The 20,448-nt window shown below is 41.6% G+C and overlaps 1 long non-coding RNA gene across 1 annotated transcript in view; it reads right to left on the bottom strand.

Annotated features, from left to right (window-relative positions):
* Positions 1-307: 307 nt before the first annotated feature.
* The window catches only part of LOC122802883, a 67,124-nt gene continuing 46,983 nt past the window's right edge, over positions 308-20,448 (bottom strand). Inside the window, exon 2 of the long non-coding RNA XR_006365002.1 lies at positions 308-2,866. This is a non-coding gene — a long non-coding RNA (uncharacterized LOC122802883). The remainder of the gene's footprint in view (positions 2,867-20,448) is intronic.

Raw genomic sequence — 20,448 nt, 5'->3', positions numbered from 1 at the left:
TAGAAACAACTAAGGACATTTCCATAATTCATTTACTTATAAAATATACTTGCTTGCAAACTACATCTTCAGCAATCTGTCCAGTAAACTTAGAAACAACTATGGTTATCTGTGTTAAGTCATGTACTAATAAAATTATGGATTCAAACAGAATTCAAAACATTTCTAATAAAAAAATTAAGAAGGCGAAGGACAATAATGGGCACATCAGAACAGCTAACATTAATTAAGAATGTATGTGGGACTTACATGGGGAATACAGGTAATACACACACCCAAAGAAAATGGCAGATAGAGAAGTAGATGAGGGTATGGGTGAAGAAGAGGGACACACAAGAAGGATGTCTGAATAGGAAAATCTAAGGGGAAGTCAGAGCTGCATGGATAATTTTGGTTTTTTTTGGTAGGAATAGGCCCCATGTTTTGTAAGAATAGAAGGAAAGGTAAAGATAAGGAAAGAGGAGAAGGACATCAAAGCAGGTATATTCATAGAACAAATATCACAACACATGACAGACAAAGATTGGAAAAAACAGTAAGGACAGGTAAGTTTCACAGATGGCGCACTGTAAAACACAGGCAATGAAAAGTTGTCAAACAGGGTGGGGATGAATACAAACCATGGTAAAATTCAGAAAAATATATCTACATGTTATGGCATATTGCAAACTGTGTGACAGTTGTACCCAGATGTGTATGACCTTTGGAAGATGTGTGTTGTAGGGTAATAAATAAGGAAAACGGTACAAATTAGATAAATAAACACATATCCAAGTAGTTTGTCAGCAATGCAAGTCAAGCAACATCACAGATGACAAATGCAGGTCTAACAATGCTACATAACTCTAGCAGAAGACAAAACCAAACCTCTGACCATGCATGTAAAAGTCAAACAACCAAGCACAGTACCAATGGCAATACTGCAGCAAAGCAGCAAAATGGCTGCTAAATATATAAGCAAGTGTACACAACCCAAACAAATGTGTAATGGAATGTATGTATGTCACATACATATGCCATGTCAAAGGCAACACAGGTATAGGAGTATATGTATGAATGTCAGTAGCCTAAATGGAATGTACATAAAAGCAAGGTCAATGATCATACACACATCCATGTGTATTGTAAGAATATTTACAAAAATATAACACAACAGCTTAAAAAATATATCAGGTTGTGCACATGGATTTCAACAATGTACACTGGTTAACACATGAATATAATGAGAACAATGTATTGCAAGCAGCAGCCAGTGACTTGTGTGCATATGTCCTGCATCTATAAAATGCCCATACATTTAACGCATATTCACCATGCCAACAACATAATACATGGCAATGGTCAATAACTGCAACAAAGGTAAACATATCTGCAAAAATATAATACAAAAATATGAAGGTGGAAGGGAGGTAAACAACCTAGGCCCTCATCTGCGAAAAGCAGGACAAGGAAACTTGACACACTGCAAATGTCAGCAGCACACAGGGTGCTGTAGAAGCAAACTCAAAATACATTTAAGCAAATGGAAAATGTACATCACATGGGCAGAATGATTTCTGATGACCACAGAAATGGCCTTTTATAAGTCACACATACACAGTAATATGCAATCATGTAATATCACCATGTGTAGGTAATCAAGCTAAGAAATTCAAGCACATACACATACTATCATTCAAATTTTGACTAAACATATGCAGGTGTGTATCATGCACCTTGCACATTACTGAGAAGAGGACACTCCTGTGAGCGTCATTACAGCACATCAGGGGTAAGTCAGTGAATGATCACATGTCAAAAGTATAATTGTGCATCACTATGCATCTGACTATGTGCAGAGATGTACAATCAGTTAATGTTTAAACTATTTCTTGAAGGTACTTATGTGAATAAATAATGGATGTAGAAATGTAAGATGCAGCAAACATGGCATGATGCACTGTTACAGAATAAATTATCTAACACTGTATATACATTAATGCTACATTTGCTACATGCAGTAAGAAAAGTAGAACTGCCCATAGCTATGAAATACCTGCATATGACCCCACATGGCATCAACATTGCAATATATGGTACAGAACACCATACCATGTCATTGGGACAGCATGACAACAGTCATCCAAAATGCATGGGAAATGACATGTCCTTCTGTTGAACATACATGATATAGCAATACACAAATCTTAACCATACCACAGTGGTAGTGCTGGACTATGGACAACATCTATTATCTGTCAGTCACCCTAAGTAAAACACATGTTTACAGGATAATTGTTGCAGCACTAGCTGCAGGTTAACTGCCACAATGCATGGGCAGCTGAATGTTGGAGGAAAGTGCAGTTTGTTAATGTGTGTCATGCACACATTGAAACATAATTAAATGTCACATGAAGATAACATGTCGGGTATGTGGTATGGATGCACAAGAGTGCATACACAGTTCAATCAATTATATGGCAATCAGTATGTTGATAGCAAAACACAACTGGAGCACACAAACAATACTTATGGACTGGATGGACCAGGCTAATTGGGATGATCCTCAGAAATGACCTCACATGTGATCTCCCTAAATGAGTCATGCATAGCCGGTGCCATATCCCATCAAGTCCCTCACCTGTGTTTGAAACACATCAGTTACAACCGCCCAGATATCCTCCTGATAATCTCTGTTCCAGTCCTGGTGTCATCTCCTTCTGAGCACAGCAGGAATGATGGCTTGGGCAGGTGCAGGTCCAGCTTCATTATCGTCACTATCATTATCATCATTATTATTTGAGGACTCTGGCAGTGGCCTGTTATCTGCTCATCCTCTGCATTTTATAGGCAAATGTCTATGGGACCCATGTTCTGTCAAGGTGAACTGCAAAACACAACAGAAACGAAAAGCAAATGTCTGTCACACAGCACATTCCCATGAAGATCATAGCTGACCTTACTTAATTAACCTAATATCCACTGGTGACTTCTGCAACTTCAAATATAAGACTGAAGGTATAGTAACATAAATCAAACTTCTTATTTTAAAACACAGTGTAATTTTAAAGGATGTAAACATTAGCAAGTAAGTGAATCATAATCCAGACATTTGATGCTAGTGAATAGTTCCTAATGCATATAACACATTTTCTGTGCCACTTTATCTATAGTTACAGACATGACCTATAACAGAACATGTCAGGGAGACTGTATCCTTCACCAGTGTCAGCAGTTCAGTCAAGGTTGTGCAATGGCATGCATAACACAGCTTACCAGTCGGAATCAGGACATCACCTGAACATTTGAAGAGTGGCCTCCATGAAGCATGGTAGCCATATGCAAAGCAAGCACATGTAACATATTCTGACATTTGAATGGAAACATGCCTGACCCTGCCTCATGCCACATTAACATAACTGACCTTTAACAAAAAAATAAGCTTGTAAACATCAGCATAACATTATTGTTGTGACCTGCACTGTTTAATAATGTCTGCCTCAGTAAATCGTTCATCTGATTGTATGGCAGTAGGTCACTATTCCCTTTCTTTTTTGACTTGCACGTGTTCCCTGAACAGTTATGTCTGTGTGTGAATGTAAATGTGAGGTTCAGCTGAAATTTCTCCCTCCACTCCCCACTTGATAGTCCAAAGGAAATACCATATACCACATTCCACACAACCATTACTAGGGAACAAGTCTTCAATGTACATTCCAAGGCCAGATACACTGCATCGATGGGCCCTAGTAACATCCTGGGATGCTTACTAAATAGCGTTAAACATGAAATCCCTGGTTCAGCTGAATTATTTTTCATTTAGGTTCATAGGTTCATAGGTAGGTACTAGGCTATCTGCCCGAGGGCATTTATAAGCCTAGCCAGAGTGTGTCGTTTTCGCCGCCCAATTGATTAATTAACTGATCCTCTGTCAAGCAGAGCCAATGAAGTGATCCCAGGGGTGTATTTTCTGTTATCCATCCACTCGTCTAGGTTTCTCTTGAAGAGCATTAGTGAGGGGCTCTGCCTGATGCAATTTGGAATTTTGTTCCAAAGCATGGGGAGTCTCTGTGACAGGAATCTATCCCTCCAGCATGTTCTATTTATTGTTGTGGTGAGGTTTAGCTCACTAGAGTGCGTGGCTCGCAGTGACTTGGATTTCTTTAGGTGGAGCATGCCCATCAATTCTGAGTAGGACATGGCTTTGTAAGTCAGGCAGAGATCACCTCTGAGTAAGCAATATGCCACTGAGTACAGCCAGAGTTTTTTCAGTTGGGCTGCATAGGACATATGTTTGAGGCCAGTAATCCTCTTGGTGAGGTACTTTTGTGGTCTTTCCTGCTGTTGGATGTGTCTTATGAGGTACATCCCAAATGGGGAATTGTACTCTATGATGGGTCTAATGAGTGACGAGTAGAGGGGCACTATAACCTCTTTATTTCTAGATGCAAACCCTTTAGTAATTAGCTGGGCCACATAGAAGGATTTCCTAACTACTTTGGCAATATGATTGTCAAAGCAGAGATTACCTAGGTCCCCAGATCTCTTATTACCTCTTCTGTATTAAGGGGGCTGCCACCTATCTGGTAATTTGTGGGTGTTTTGTTTTTCCCAAATGGGTGACTACGCATTTTTTGGCATTTAGCTTGAGGCCATGACTTTGACACCAGGTGTCCATCTCACTTAGGCCCTTTTGGAGGATGTCCGTGTCAGCCGGAGAGTCAATTATGGCTCCCAGTTTGCAGTCATCGGTGATCTTGGTTAGCCATAGGCCTCCTGTGTTTGCCTGTACTTCTGGGAAGTATATGCTGAACAGTAGGGGTCCGAGGACCAAGACTTGCAGGACACCATTTGAAGCCTACAGTCAAGTTTTGTGCCCAAATAATGAAATATGGCTACAGTCATTCCTCTGCACAAAGCAGGTTCAACCACTTATCAGGGTAAATGTAGACCCATAAGTCTGTCCAGCCTCATATATAAGCCCATGGAAAGAATCATCATGGGCATGATAAATAAGGACATGGGTGACATGCAAATGTTGGCCCTATCATAGTTTTGTTTTGTTAATGGAAGATCATGCCTATTAAATCTGGTGGACTTCAGTGAGAGAGTTAACAAAGCAATGGATGTGGGTTAGATTGTGCACACAACTTACTTTGACCTGGGCAAGGCTTTCAATACAATACTCCACTCAGACATTACAGGCAAGCTCACTAAAGTAAGTATAATCCCTTTTATCCCCTGCTGAATAGCTAATTGACTCACTGATTGGACCCAGAAGGTCAAAATAGGTGAGGCCACCTCCACCAAGAGCCCAGTCACTAGCAGTCACCATGGGTCACCACTGGTGTCGCTGATTTTTGGCATCTATTTCCTCTGAGGTGGATGCAAACAGTGAACATTTATGGCTAAGTTTGCAGATGATTGCAAGCTGAGAGTTTTCATTGTCTCCCATGCAGACACAAGCATTCTTCAAGAAGGCTTGTCTCTGACTAAGAAATGATACCAAAATCATGGACTTAAAATCAGTTCTAAGAATTGCATAACTGTACTCTTTAGAAAGTCAGCCATCCTGGCTAATTACCTTCACTGACCATGTGGCTACAGTGGTGAAGAAATCATTTTGTGTTGCATGGCTTATAAGTAAGGGCATGGCAGCTATGTCCAAAGAGGTCATTATCCCACTGTAGTTTGCTATTATCACAACGGTCATAGAGTACAATGTTCCTTACAGTATGTACATGATCAGGCATATGTAGAAGCTACAACTGCATCAGAATTTCAATAAAAAAGAATATACGGTGTAACAAACCTGCCTTAAGCAGAGTGCCTTAAAGACCTTTCCCTCTACTCAGTCTGATGTACTTTGCTAAGGGGTTATCTATGCTTGTCTTACAAGGCATCCACAAACTCCACATTTATGAATCTCCTGTATATTCATAAGTCAAACAGTACCAAAAATACAAGGTCTAATAACCAGCATTTTGTCTGTGACTTAAACAGAACATGCTGGAGAGACAGATATGTGTCCTATAGAATACATCTCCTACTAACAAGTATAAAATCCATGTAAAGCTGAATTAGTATGTTACACAATTTAAGAATAACCTAGACCAGTGGACAGAGAATTGGAAATTGGAACTGGGCCTGTCACCTATGTCCATTATGGATAGCGGTATCTTATAAATGCCTGGCCCTCAATGTCCTGTTTGGATACATGATGTCATTATTCTTTCATGAAAGGTGGCTAGACTTAGAAGGCCCCCCTCCCAGGTCATTAGTATAGTAAAAATCTATGAATGTAGGCATCTATAAATTGTAGTCTCTGTGTGTAATGATTCATATGAACAACCACCAAGTGTCTTTCTTAAAATGAGGACAAAGTAAGATGACAATATTGTGGAAACTATGCAAGCCACATGACAAACTTCTGAGCCAGGCAGCATAATAAGATGAACATGCATCAGTATAATGAATACGACAGTAATAAGTACTTATACTCAATCAAGACAGCCTGTGACACATGGGAATCTAATATTCTTTTTATTTAAATCAGAGTTTTAAGCATAGCTATAGTGTGATTATTTCACCTAATTACTAATGCATGATGGGTATTCATGCATTCTAAGCAATATATGTGGCAATGTGAAAAATACAGGCAGATGTATTTCATTTAACAAAACAGAAAAGGGAATCAACATACCTTTCTCCCCCCACTACTCCTCAAGCCTGTGCATCCACTTGATGCACAGGGCACAACTTCTGGTTCTGTTTTCTTCACCTAAAAATCAAATAACAACTAGAAAGATTTTACATCTTTAAACACAGATTGAGATTCAAATCAGCAATTGAAATGTACATCTAAACTCTTACCTTGACAAGTATCTGCCTAGTTGATCCTTTATAACTGAAAGTCCATGTTGTAAATGCAGTGAAAAAACTTCCCCAAGATTAATAAAGTCTGTGTAGGCACTGCGTAGAGCCTACATGGAGTGTATAATTTTTTGTGGCCATGGTTCCTACTTGGCAGCACTCCATGCATATTAATGATGGTGCATTGCCAAGGAAGATCCGAAGAACATGGTTATTGAATCAGTGTAGGGAGAAGTGTAGTGCTAACCATGGCTGCAGAGGAGTATGAGACTCCCTGTAATGTCCTTTGTTTTATTTTTATTTTACTGTTTTTTCCTTTGTTTTATATTTAAGACTTAAAAACAAAAAGCATGTTTGCATGGCACGGCATGGCATGGATCACAGCAATATCAAGCTGTGCTCACATGTAAGATAGCAAACTTCTGACGGACATCTAAAAATAGAAACCAGATGTCATTAATTATTTATTTAAAAGTGTGTTTAAGCGTGTCTATGTGTGTTTGTGTGGCATGGCGTGATGCGATGCTCAGCACTCCTTATATGTAGCTCAGTGATATATGTGAAGTTATAATGAATTTCTTAGTATCCTCATAGCTAAATGGGTAAAGTTATGGCTTCATGTGCAGTAAGTCCAAGGTTTGAATACATGGAAGGGAAAATATATATATTTAATTTTGATATACATATTATGTTTTTGATGAATAACAGATGGCCTCACTGCGCTCTGCCAAGCTCTGTTCAGCTTTGCTGAGACCTGCTAAGCACTGCATAAACATGGTAACAGCTGCCAATATTTGTGCCCTGCTCCAGTCTGCTTGGCTGGTTTGCGTGCTGCTAAGCTCCACTAAGACTACAGTTCTGCAAGTTTTCACACTTCTCAGCTCAGCTGCACTGGTTTGTGTGTTGCTAAGTGGCACAGTGATTTTTTGGATGTTGCCCAATGATGTGTAAGGTTGGGAAAACAGCCTATATTAAGCCCAGTAGGCAGGAATACAGTAGAATCCATTGGAGTTCTATCACTGACAGTGTACTATGGCTAGCAGTGGTGAAGGTGCATGCTTTCGAGTGCAGCATTGGGCCATTCTGGAGTCCAGGGTCATGGTTGGGCTTCTTGTACAAAACCATGCTGACAGGCTGCAGTGTGGTTTCTAGGGCTCAGAGTGTATGGCAGAGGCCTGCAACCAGCTGGCCACAGAATTCACCAGTGTCACTGATATCCCCCACACAGGTGAGTAGTGTCGTCACCACCATGATGACCTAAAAAGACAGAAGAGGGGATTCTTGGACACCTGGATCTAAGAGGTGAGGGCAGGGAATGCCCCACAAGTATGTAAGCACTCTTTCCTCTGTTTTACTAATATGTACTCTGAATGTCTGCAAAACTGATATGCATAATGGTGTGCTTCCCTCCCAACAGCTGCAGCTGAAAGGGCTCGCAATGTTGAGTTGCATGCCAGGAGTTTGGCCAGGTTGCATGGTGAGTGTGGTGAGTACAGATGAATTATGCTAACTTTAGTGAAATAAGCAAGAAAGAGTAAAGCATAAACCGCAGTAAAGTAAGCATAAACCGCAATAAAGTATATACAGTAAAGTTTGTAGTGCAACAAATATGGACTTAGAGCTCTATTGCAATAAATGAATATTGCCAACTGTACTGCAATAAAAACAGGAAACAATACCAATAACTGCATTAAAATATATACAGTAAAGTTTTGTAGTGCAAGAAATGTGGAATTAGAGATGTATTGCAATGAATGAATAATGCCAACTGTACTGCAATAAAAACTTGAAACAATACCAATAACACCAAGGAAAATTGTGTACATCAGGATTGTGTTGTCGTAACCATTGCAGTAGAGCTGTATGCATTGAGGCTGTAAGGTAGGGAGCTGCAGTCAAGTATAACACTGTAATAGCTGTAGAATGCAAATGTAATAGCTGCAAAGTGTATTGGTTAACTCATATAAGTACTGTTCAAGGCTGTCTCTAAGCCAATATTGGTCACATAATGCTCTGTTATCCACAGACATCAGGTAATAAAGGTATATGGATGAGGTAGCCCACTCCATGAGCTGATATTGTTTGTTGACCTCATGGATATGATACTGAAATATAGCTTACCTACTTTCTGCGTTATGCTTGTATTTCATGCATGTGCATTCTACTGTCATTGCAGTCTAGTATAACATTGTAGTAGTACTACCAGGTCATATTTTGGTTCCAGGTGAGCTCTAGACAAATATTAGTCAGTCAGTAATCAGCAGTGACTAAGTAGCTCAGTTTGTTAAATGCTCTGTATACAGTTAATTTTGCCACACACAGTCCAATGTTCAAATCCAGTGGTATGTAGCTGAAACAGTATCAGTCACATAATGCTCACAATTTCTCTCTCCAAAGGAACTACTGGTAAATGGTTGAGGTAGCCCATATTATGAGTAGATAATTATGTGTTTAGATGTGACAGACTGTTAAAATCATTAGAAGAATGTCATCATCAGCAATGTTCAGTCAGAAATAAAATGTGCAATCCCGATATGGCTGTATGCCTGGAATGTCTGTAAAAAGTTGCTGCAGTCAGTTAATACATTCTATGCAGATCTCCACTGCAGTCGCTGCTATTGGATTCTATTCCCATGCCTACCAAACAAGCCATGACAGCTGTTTAGCTTGTGTATTGTACACATACATGTCTCGCAAGTGTCACGATTTCACGTTATATAATTAATAGTGAGTAATCCATCTGTCACAGAATTACCATGGAAATGTTTACCTAGATTGCAAAGTATCACTAAATCAGGCCACAGAACACCTTGGTAGTTATATAGGTCCACCTGATGTGAAAGTGTTCTGTGTAGTTGCTTACCCTCAGTTGTTACTGCTTGGCCCATAGTGTCCCATGCAAATAGCTTGAGAGGTATGTACATGCTACATCAGCTATAGGAGACTTGTAGTCACTGTACACATAAACAATATACAGTAGTAGTACTGTTGTCAAAGAAATAACCAGAAATATTATTAATGAACTGTTTTTATCTCTCTCGCCCCAGCCCTTATCTTCATTTATTTCTTATTGTTATTCATTGTTTATAGTTTACTATTAACATATGTTGTTGCATTAATTGTAATTTGGGACTTTTTTATTATTGTTTTGTTTTATAATGGTTGCATATTAACATATCTTGTTACATTACCTATTTTGTTGGGGTTATGCTGCAACTGTTACTGGCATGCTGTTAGCATACTGACTGTTCTGTTATTTATTGTTGTGTTTCCCCTTTGATATATAATTGGGTTATTTCCAATGTTCTGCCATGTTCTTATTACTAACAATGATTTGTTCACAACTAACCTGTACTTATTGCTATACCTCTATTACTACAGCACATCAGGGAAGGCCAGTTCCAGCTGATCCACCTACCTTGCCCCATCCAGCTGTGGCACTGGGTCCTAACACATCTGGGACCCAGACCAGTGGTGCCCCCTCCACTGTCCCTTCACCACCTGCAGCATTGTGTGGGACTGCCTCAGGGGATGGGGCCCAGCATCCCCTAGGGAATGGTAGTGGTGGGGGAGTTGTCAGCCAGGCTAAACTGCCAGTCATTTCTTCACAGGTGCTATGAACACCATCTGTGCCGGATTGAGGGCATGCTGGCCAACCTGATGGGGCAGCCTCACCCTGACACAGCCACCCTCAGGGCAGTGAAGGAGTGGTTTCAACAGTTCCATGGGTAGAGACATGAATCACGCTGCTGCCATCTGGAGGCACGTGTGACCTGGATTACACAACACCCTCCCCATAATAGGTGTTCGCCCACCTCATGTGTTACACGCTGCCCCTGTCTGCTGACGTTTCTGTCTGCAAATGCATCCTCTCATACCCAGATTACCTCCCCACACTTACCTAAGTCCCTTCCCCAACATTCCACTCTCAACTTAATTAAAAAAATGGTCACCTGTCCCAAAAAATATTGCTCCATACATAGCTCTTCGTCTCACACACGTGTCCACTAGATGCAAATAATTTGGTCCAATTGGCTAGACAATGCAGTTATGTTGTCCTCACCCCTCTCTCTCTGGGATTTGAGAGTTCAAATGCATCGACAAAATCTTTTAATGTGCACAGCTGTTGCTGTACAAGAAATGGATAGCTATGGTTCTTTCCTACACCATTCCATCACATCCCTACCTGCCTTTCACTATGTTTTTCTCCTGCTTGCCCCATTTCACCACTTTCCTATCTCCCTTTTTTCCTTTCTTTATATTTTTTTAGGGTAGAGCTGCTTGGCGTACCAAGTCACTCAGCTTCAACTAGCTCAGCTAAATAAAGTTGTAATGAGCATATGTGTTTATAACATTGTAAGTCACATGTATAAAATAAACACCTCTGCCATGTTTTGAACCCAAGCCCATCACACCTACAGCATACTGCATTAACCAGCCATGCCTTGCAGATCTTAACTAAAATATGTGTTTTCATCACAACATAGTGATTGCCACATACAGTCATTAGCCATGTTTCAGCTGAGCTGTGCGTAGTGCCACACCACGCAAAGTGGAATTAAAGATTAATGGGAAAAATAGGAGTATACCATGGACTCTGGTGCAATAAAACACCACTAGAGAGTCAAAGACATAAAAATTGATGTAAGTGAGGCCTGTGATTGCAGGTAAATGTTCCCTTGTATCAGCAACATGTAGAAAGACACCTGCTAAGGCATCAATGGCAAAGAACATGCCCAACTTGGACCCTGGTGCAAAAATACACCCATAGAAAGGCATGCACATACTGATGGATGCAGACAATGTGTGTCACAGCCTGTACGTCTGCACATATACCTTGCAAATACACCTGCTGTAGCATGACTCTGTAGGTCAGTCTGTTAAATGCCTTGCATGAAGTACATTTTGTCACACACAGTCATGGGTTCAAATCCAGTCTTGTGTTGCAGTTCAATTACATTATTGTGAAGACAGCAATTAATGACTGAGTCATGCAATCTTTATCTGCACAGGTTACTGCCGATTAATGAACTACTATCCAGTTTTGCAAGTCAAAGGCCTGCAGGTAGGGACACACTGCACACATCCATATAGCATAACTATATGTTGCCTACTACTCTGTTATTGGCACTGTTGCATATCAGATGTACCTTAAGCTCATTCCTCAATTGGACTGTAAAGGGTACCCTTACCCTGGATCTGCCATAATGACAGGGCTGCCACAGCTATATGTACAGCTTGTTGTCCTCCAAAGTGTTCACACCCCCCTCCCCCATGTGTTTTAGGCTGCAGCAGCAGATGCAGCCTGTAGCACACACAGCTGTATGTAAAGGTAGCTACTACAGACCTACCATACCTCCCAAACCCTAGCACAAGGAATCCGGACACAGCCATACTTAACGGATGGGACAAAGGTCTAAAGACTGGGACATATTTTACAGTTTGCTCCTACATTGATAGTAAGTTGATACAATAATATCTATTGCATTAGCATGCATATTCAGAGGGGTATGAAGTCTGACACTCAAACGTGTATCTTCCATTACTGACCTCAACCCAGAATGATTGCCAGTGAATTGCCAAATGACCACAATGTCATGGGACACTGACCACACATATGGGGCAAAACTGTGGACATACTGCATAAGTCTCTACAGTTGACAGTTATGGAATCTACCTTCTGTGATGCTGTAGTCTTCACACCTCAGTCCATCTTAGCAAAGAAAGGGGTCCAGGTCTACATGAAGGCCTTATATATTGCACTGTGGTGGCATGTCATCGGCTAATGATAGTGCAATTCAGCTGTTTTGGCTGCAATTACAATATCAGAACCACAGACTGGAGTAGAGGTAATTACCTGCTAATGAGCAGTACCTTAAAAAGTCAAGCAGCTGGTTATGGGAAACAAGTCTGTATGAGACTTACCTCACACAGAGAGCTTATTTTCAAAAGATTACTGGAAGGAAAGTTCAACAAAAGAGCACTGCACTCAACTAGGTATGAATTGATTTCTACATATAACAGGATGCAGATTGGAAGATGGAGGTATGGGAAATAGGGATCACAGCAGTAAGCCTGTCTTAGATCTACGGTAATGACATGTCATTGAAATTCAGCTGTCCTACACCTACAGGCATGCCTCTCACATGTCCCTGATTTCCACTCACATCTTAGCTCTGTCTTTCTTATTCCCTATTACAGTGGTTGGCTGTTGTAGGGAAGCTAGTGAATTACACGTAATACATAGTGACAATAAGTAAGAGTGTATATTCCTGCAACGTCAGATGATGTACCCTAATTCACCTCCTCTCAGTCTGTCAATGTCTCAAATAAATAGTTCTAACATTTTAAATGTGTCACTATTGTCCCTGATGTACTCTGGCTAAGTCCATAATCCTGTTTACATTGTTTTCTGTCTGGTTGAGAGCTATGCCTAACATAACTGTCAACCTGTTACAGCAAGATATCTGAACAAAGCCATAATTAATGGCGGGACAAAGGCCCCAAATTAGGGACACTGTATCTATTTCTCGTACAAAATAAGACAGTGAATAGAATAACAGATATTACAGTAGCATAACTGTGTTCTGTACCATATGACATCTTAAACTCAGATGCCTGTCATTATTTTCTGACATCAACCATCAATGATTGGCCAACTTTTTATCAGAGATCAACAATGTTGTGTGAAAATGACCAAAACTATGAGGCAGATATCTTGACATTCTGCAAAAGTATGTATAGTTGAGAGGTATGATGCCTACAGGGAACATATATTACAGCAGGTTTGTATTGTTTTTTGTGGCACACGTGTGTTGCTGGAATGTCCCCATATATTGGTTGTAATAGCACACTGCTATTTGTCTGGCAGTAGCCGTATGACATATTAGTGGGAGTTTGCCCATAGGGGACACACCACAGTAGACTGCAGTACTGGTGTAGGAACATACAATAGAATATGTCATGGCACACAGGGACACACCTCAGTATTGCTACTGTCTTGGTGGCATCCACACACTTAGTGTGTTGCCAGACTGTGGAGTATGACATGTGAGGGAGGAGTAGATAGTGCAGGCCATTATGGGTGCGCTGGATCTGAACATAGCAGATGGCCATGTATCTGGTCATGTAATGTGTTCCCCTTTTGTTGTCTTGCAGGAACCATGTACATCAGAAGACATTGCCCCATCTCAGATGCAGACAATGATATAATAGTGGATGGAATGAGGCAGCACCATCAGGTCTTGTTGTCCAGGGGAAGGCATAATCAGGAACAGTGGGCAGCATTATGGGCAGACCTTGTGCAGGATGTCAATCAGATTGACCAGTAGGACAAGACCTATGAGCAGGCCCGACGCCAGGCCACAGACATGCTGAATGCTGCATGACAAAGGGCAGCTGATGTTGCCAGGGATCGTGCCATCACCAGTGGAGCGCCTGCAATGTAACAACCACTCTCATCACAGAGAAATTTCTGGTGAACCTAAGAACACACAACAGTTCCCAGGCATCCATCACACCATACATCATGGAGGTGGGTGCCACAGTGTCCACAGCAGAGGAGTTCCCAGGTAAGAATACTGTGTTCACCGGTGTAATACTGCATCAGGCATTGTGGCAGGCTGTACATACCTGTACAAGGGAGTCAGGTCTATCTTCATTGGGGGGGGGGGGTTATGCTCAGTTGTGCACACATACTCAGAATGTCAATAATACAGCCAGTAGCTACTGTACATGTGGATATATGTATGTATTACCTTGTAGTGCTGCAACATTCAGTGGTGCTGACAATAACTCTCCCTCATCTTTTCATAGGTCCATCAGGTGTGGCCCAAGTCCATGGTCCTGGGCCTAGTAAGTGTGGTACTGTTTTTTACAGATCATATATATACCCTATGAAAGTTAAGGGCTGCCATATTGCCATATGTACAAATGAGCAGTTTAGCCAGAGTAGAATATTTGTATGTTCCATTCTGGAACAGTTAACTACAGTTCATAGACTGGGTAATCACAGTTGTGTATTTGAACAACCATAGACATGTTTGCACTTATTGTTATGAGCAGCTACACAGCCTGGTACATATGAGGCAGTTAGTCCCAGTTGCCTGTTCAAACACAAATGGGAGATGCTACATAACTGAGACAGTGACACTCGTACTGGCATATCATTCTCAAGATAGGTGTACTGAGTTTTATGTGTAGTTCTATCACATATAGTGTCATATTGCATACTTTTCAGGCAGATTGTATTGGCACCATTAACTGTATGTGGCTGAAGTGCATGATATAAAGGGCTTTACTTGTCTGTGTATGTTGGTGTGAGGTTGTCTGTTGTGCATGGGAGTGGAAATGAGAAGATGTGAGACTGTTAATGCAGTTGTGGAGCCTCATTTTTATGAGTCTGTGTGGTTTACCATACATAAAAGTGCAGGTAGTAATGTACTGTTTTGTATGGGTTTTCACAGGTGACCGGAGGGGGGGGGGGTTGGATTCTGTCCCCCTCACAACCTGATGTCAGTGTCTCATCAGACTCTGATGATGTTGGTGGCCATAGTGAGGGACAGGTGGGGTTGTCAGGGGCTGAATCTGTCCCAGAGGTTGACATCCCTCTTCTGCCCCCATTGTCACTGCGAACAGTCAGTATGCCCACACATACCCAGTCCCCAGAGGCCACAGATGTTGGACAGTCACTGGGTGGTGACATTGAACAGGGCAGTGTGGCAACTATGTCATCAGTGAGTGTAGACGCTGTCCATAGCCAGACAGCTGGTGAGGTTCCACACAGGCGGATTGATAGGGGTGCTCTTAGGAGGGCTGCTGTCCATCCACCACCTGTTGCAGGAGTCACATCATGGGTCACTCGGGGCATGTTTTGGGCGGTCATGGAGGCAGAGGCATGTTCTGAATGCAACACCAGATGGATGCTTAGAGTTATGGATGCAGCACAGTCTGGCATCTGTGACTGCCGCAACTGCATTGGGGACACACTGGATCGGTTCACTGATGAAGTGGAGAGATGGTGGGATGAGGCAGTGTCTATCTTTGACTGCACATTGCCTATGCTAGAACATCTGATTAGAGTTGGGCATCAGATACGTGGACATAGGTCAGCAACACCATCTGCTGAGTGTCCATGTGGCCATGCACAGTCATGCTCCCATAGTGGTAGTGCCTCCAGCACTACAGAATACTGATGTGTGGGGGTAGGGGATGACCAGCCCATGGTCTGCTGACATAGACAGTTGTGTTGTATGACTGTCCTGTGACTTCACTGTTTGCCATCTTCCTTGAATAATGTAGTGGATTTTCCAGCCATAGGACCTTGTGCATATTATGGTGCACATACTATTGGACAGAGTACCTGTTGTCCTAAGTGGCTGTTAGATCTCTCCCAGTAGCCCAGTAGCCCACTATATTTCCTTGCATGCATGTGACAGGTCCATACATATACTACCATATTCTAGTACCCCTTACAAGTGGTGTACAGGTGAGTGGCTTACCTTGCAAATGCAGCAGTTGAAAGACCTGTAGTTCAGGGCTGAGTCTGTCTGATGCATGCAGTACACAGCCAATACATGGTTAGGTACAGGCTGTGTGGGCTGGCTGGCATAATTTTTTACTATATGTATACAAGTCGGAGTAAGGTGTCAGTCCCTAGGGCCCTAGGTTGTCAGTGCATGTGCTATACGTTGTCTCTTCACCAAGGCCATGGCATACTGGGCACTCCTATGTCTGCCTACAAGGACATCATCAGGGGGTTCCTCTTCCGAGTTTCCTGTGGGTGTGGCTGTGGGGACCTAGGCACTGGTGTGGGGCTGTGTATCCCTTCCCTTTGCTGATCCTGCTGCAGCTGTTTCCGCAGGATCATATTGTGTAGCATGGCACATACTGTGAACATCTGTGCACATGTGGATGGAGAGTACTGCGGGGCTCCACCAGATATATCAAGGCACTAGAACTATGACTTGAGAAGCCCAAACACACACTATATGATGTTCCTAATTTGTGAATGTGTCTCATTATGGCATTCTTTCATGGGTGTGTGTGCATTTCTGATGGGTGTCATCATCCACAGTTCCAGTGCATAGCCAGCATCCCCATTAAATGGTCATGCAGGATGTCAAACATCTGGTACAGCTGTGATATGTGCCAGATATTGGAGTTGTGATAACTGCCAGGGCTGCCAGCACACACATTCATGATAATGTCCTGAGCATTACACACAACCTGGCAGTTGATGGAGTGATACCCTTGTGGTTCACATAGATTCTACCCTCTGCACCGGGTGGTGCCTTGATGTTTACATGAGTGAAATCTATGGTAACCAGTACCTCAGGGTAGTGTGCTACACAGTAGAAGTGTTGTATACTGCTGGCTCTTCCCACGGGAGTGTGGGGAAAATAAATGTGCTCACTGGCATGTAGTAGCATAGCATTCAGGAACTGGTGGAGTACCATGGATGAGGATGCTTGCAAGACCCCCATCATGTCCCCAGTTGGTCTTTGGAGAGTACGTGTAGCTAGTGCCTTAAGAGCTGCACATAACTTTGTTTCCACTGGGGTGGGTTCACTTCTGTTGGCTCTGGGTCCGAGTTGAGGGTGGCAGAGTTCAGTGAGTTCTTGTAGCATGTCCCTGTCCACCTTGTAGTGCTCTACAATCTTCAGCTCATGTAGTCCCTGGAAGGTTACCCTGGGCCTAAACACTCTTCTCCTTCTCAGTCTTGGCCTATTGTCAGCAGCAGCAGCATTGACCTCAGCATCTAGCACATACAGATGTTGCAGACCTGCAGCAGCCCCTAGCATTCTTTCAGTTAAAAATCCCAAGTCTGTAGTCCACTGGTACAGAGTATGGGGGTAAACTGAGACTGTAGGGTATATGCAACCTTTATAGTGCCCTGCTGTAGGTGCAGCCTGTGTGATTGACAACCTATGATGCATTCCACTTGCCGAGTACATCATTACAGATTGTTAATGGCCTTACTTTAATTGAAACAGGGGTCATCAGTAATTAATATACCATTGGCTTTCTCAGCCAATTTTTTTTTTGGACAGTCTTCCTTGCTCAGCACTGTGGTGTGCCATGCAAACATGCACTGCAAAAGTAAACAACGCTCAGCAGTCACTGCACACACTCCATGAAAGGTCATGGTCAGCAGAGTGGTGTGCCATGCAAGCATGCCAAAACATGCCCTGAAGGTAAACAAAGATTAGCACCTAGTGTACCCTCCTCTCTACTGACCACAGTGATGTGCCATGCAAACAGATGTCACTGAGCTCCAATGAGCTTACAAGTCCTCAGACACACCCCTTGATGTCAGCTACCTCATCTCTGGACACCAACACAGTTCTGTGCCTTCACAGATGGGATCTGTGGACACAGATACCCATTTGTGCTATTCAGTAACCCCACCTCATTTGCATAGGGATCCATGCACATAACCTAGAAACTACACAGTTGAAAAGCCCTGTCTTGTTAACAACAGCACCATGCCACCATTGTATATACTCCACGCAGGGTTCTATAATACATTACTGTTGCATACTAATAAATTTGGTTTTACACTTTTTTTTATTTTTATTTTTTCATAACAGCATGTTTGCGCACTGTGGCATGCTACACAAACATACCCGCATCATTAAAAAATATAAAATTATTTTAAATTATTTCTCATACAGTTTTGGACATACAGTGGATGATTTTGCACATAGCTGTGTCTGCTATGCTATTTCTGTCCATCGAACTACACTTTTGTAGCCCCTGTGGTCTGTTTAAAATCCTGTACACAGAATTTTTCCATGTACACTAAGGACACCAACACGGGGTCTGCAGGACTGCCTGTCCACTTGATGGATCACTCTACCTCCCTCATTTGCATGCAATTCACCTGCTTATGAGGGGATTTCCATGCCATGAATACTTTCGTGTTGGTACATGCATGCGCACTGGCCAGCTCTGTTTACTGGATCACAAACCTGCTTACTTTCATGTAAGCAGTGTGCCACAATGCCTACATAGAAAAAAAAGTCAATGTAGGCTTTATTAAATCCTCTCTCACTGATGTTATGACATCACCTGGAAGGGGGATTGTCAACTAATAGGGATCTTGGCTTAGGACTTTGAAAAATGAATGTGTGCCAGGCATGTAGGTAAATAGCAAAAATTAATTCATGTCAGCAGCACTGTAGTTGCAAACAGTAACAGCAATGGAAAAATACATTCCTCAGACAGTGGGACAGTATCATGTATCATACAGCTTCTGTTAAAAGAACCATACAAGTTGCTGTACATGAGGGACACAGTAAGGCATGTGAGAGGACTAATATATTCCTTGGCAAAGTGCGTATCACAAAGCAAATACATGCATTTTCCCTGTTCTGCATTTCAACTGTAAGTCTGCCCATCTCACTCCCTCAAAAGATAAGGATGATGTGGTTTTTGAAGTGAATTTACTAATTAATGATAAAAAACACTTGACAGCACTTTTGAAAATGCCATATTACAAAAAAAATTATCATACATTCAATTCTGTAGCAAGCTTTACTACTCTGCAGTTAAAGAGCTGCTGTTAAATGAGTGTTATGGATTACCAGCATATTGATAGGAATTTGATGAATAACTGGGTTATTTGTAACCATGCACAAAATAAACATTAATATCAATAAGTCGAATATTCTTTTCTACATAACTGCTATGTGTGAAGTAAAACAAAATAACAATTTAATGATATGTTTCCCTTATGTGGACTGGAACCCACAATGTGCCAAAATGTAGGCAAGTCGACCAATTTCCTTACAGGCCAAGCTAATAGGAAGCACATGTTTCTTCTTAACAAACATGTACATACATAGGATAAATGCAAATATTATAAAATGTTCACTGAGGTCCCACTCATTTCACAGGTAGCAATAGTCTGAGCTGTAAATGTAGCAAAATCAATATTTAAAAGTAGCATTTGTGTAATTTTATCAGATCATTGGAAGATGACGGACATGTGTCACACATGGTACCAGTTACCAATACCTATTTGGTACCTGCACAGTGCAGCTGGGTGTTAAGCAGAATAGACAATTTACGTGGACATGTGGAAATGGGATTCCAAAACCTAGAATTTTAATGAAACTTATTAATTATGTATGGCACAAATGATAATTAATGATGGGTGCACATTAGGTTCTCTTACTTTCATTGATACCTGGTCAGTGGTAGCTGAGAAGGTAAATTGGTACCTGATCACATTCCTATTTCGGGGAATATTATATATGTTAAACTTATGCATTCTCAAAGGTACAACTGTGTTGTTTTTCCCTTTACTTTCCCACTGCAGGATCCACAGTACAACACATGAACTCCCAACAGCATGAGTCTATCAGTGGTATGCTATTGACTGTCTTTCATACATATCATTACTGTTACTTCTATCTTCTATTAATATTGTGTCCTTCTTCCCATTCCTAGGCCAGACTGCATCAACCTCATCAGCTGCACAAACAAGTGATATGAATATGAAAAAAATACTATATGTTTTAACACTGTTCAAATGGTTCATGCTGGCAATTATGTGATTAAAATGCTGACTTTTTTCCCTACAATAGTTGA

The sequence above is a fragment of the Protopterus annectens genome, chromosome 5.part0, assembly GCF_019279795.1.
Source record: "Protopterus annectens isolate FY-2018-M chromosome 5.part0, PAN1.0, whole genome shotgun sequence".
In the NCBI taxonomy this organism is placed as follows: Eukaryota; Metazoa; Chordata; order Ceratodontiformes; family Protopteridae; genus Protopterus; species Protopterus annectens.
The sequence above is the reverse complement of the archived record's forward strand: the minus strand, read 5'-3'. Positions and strand labels throughout refer to the sequence as shown.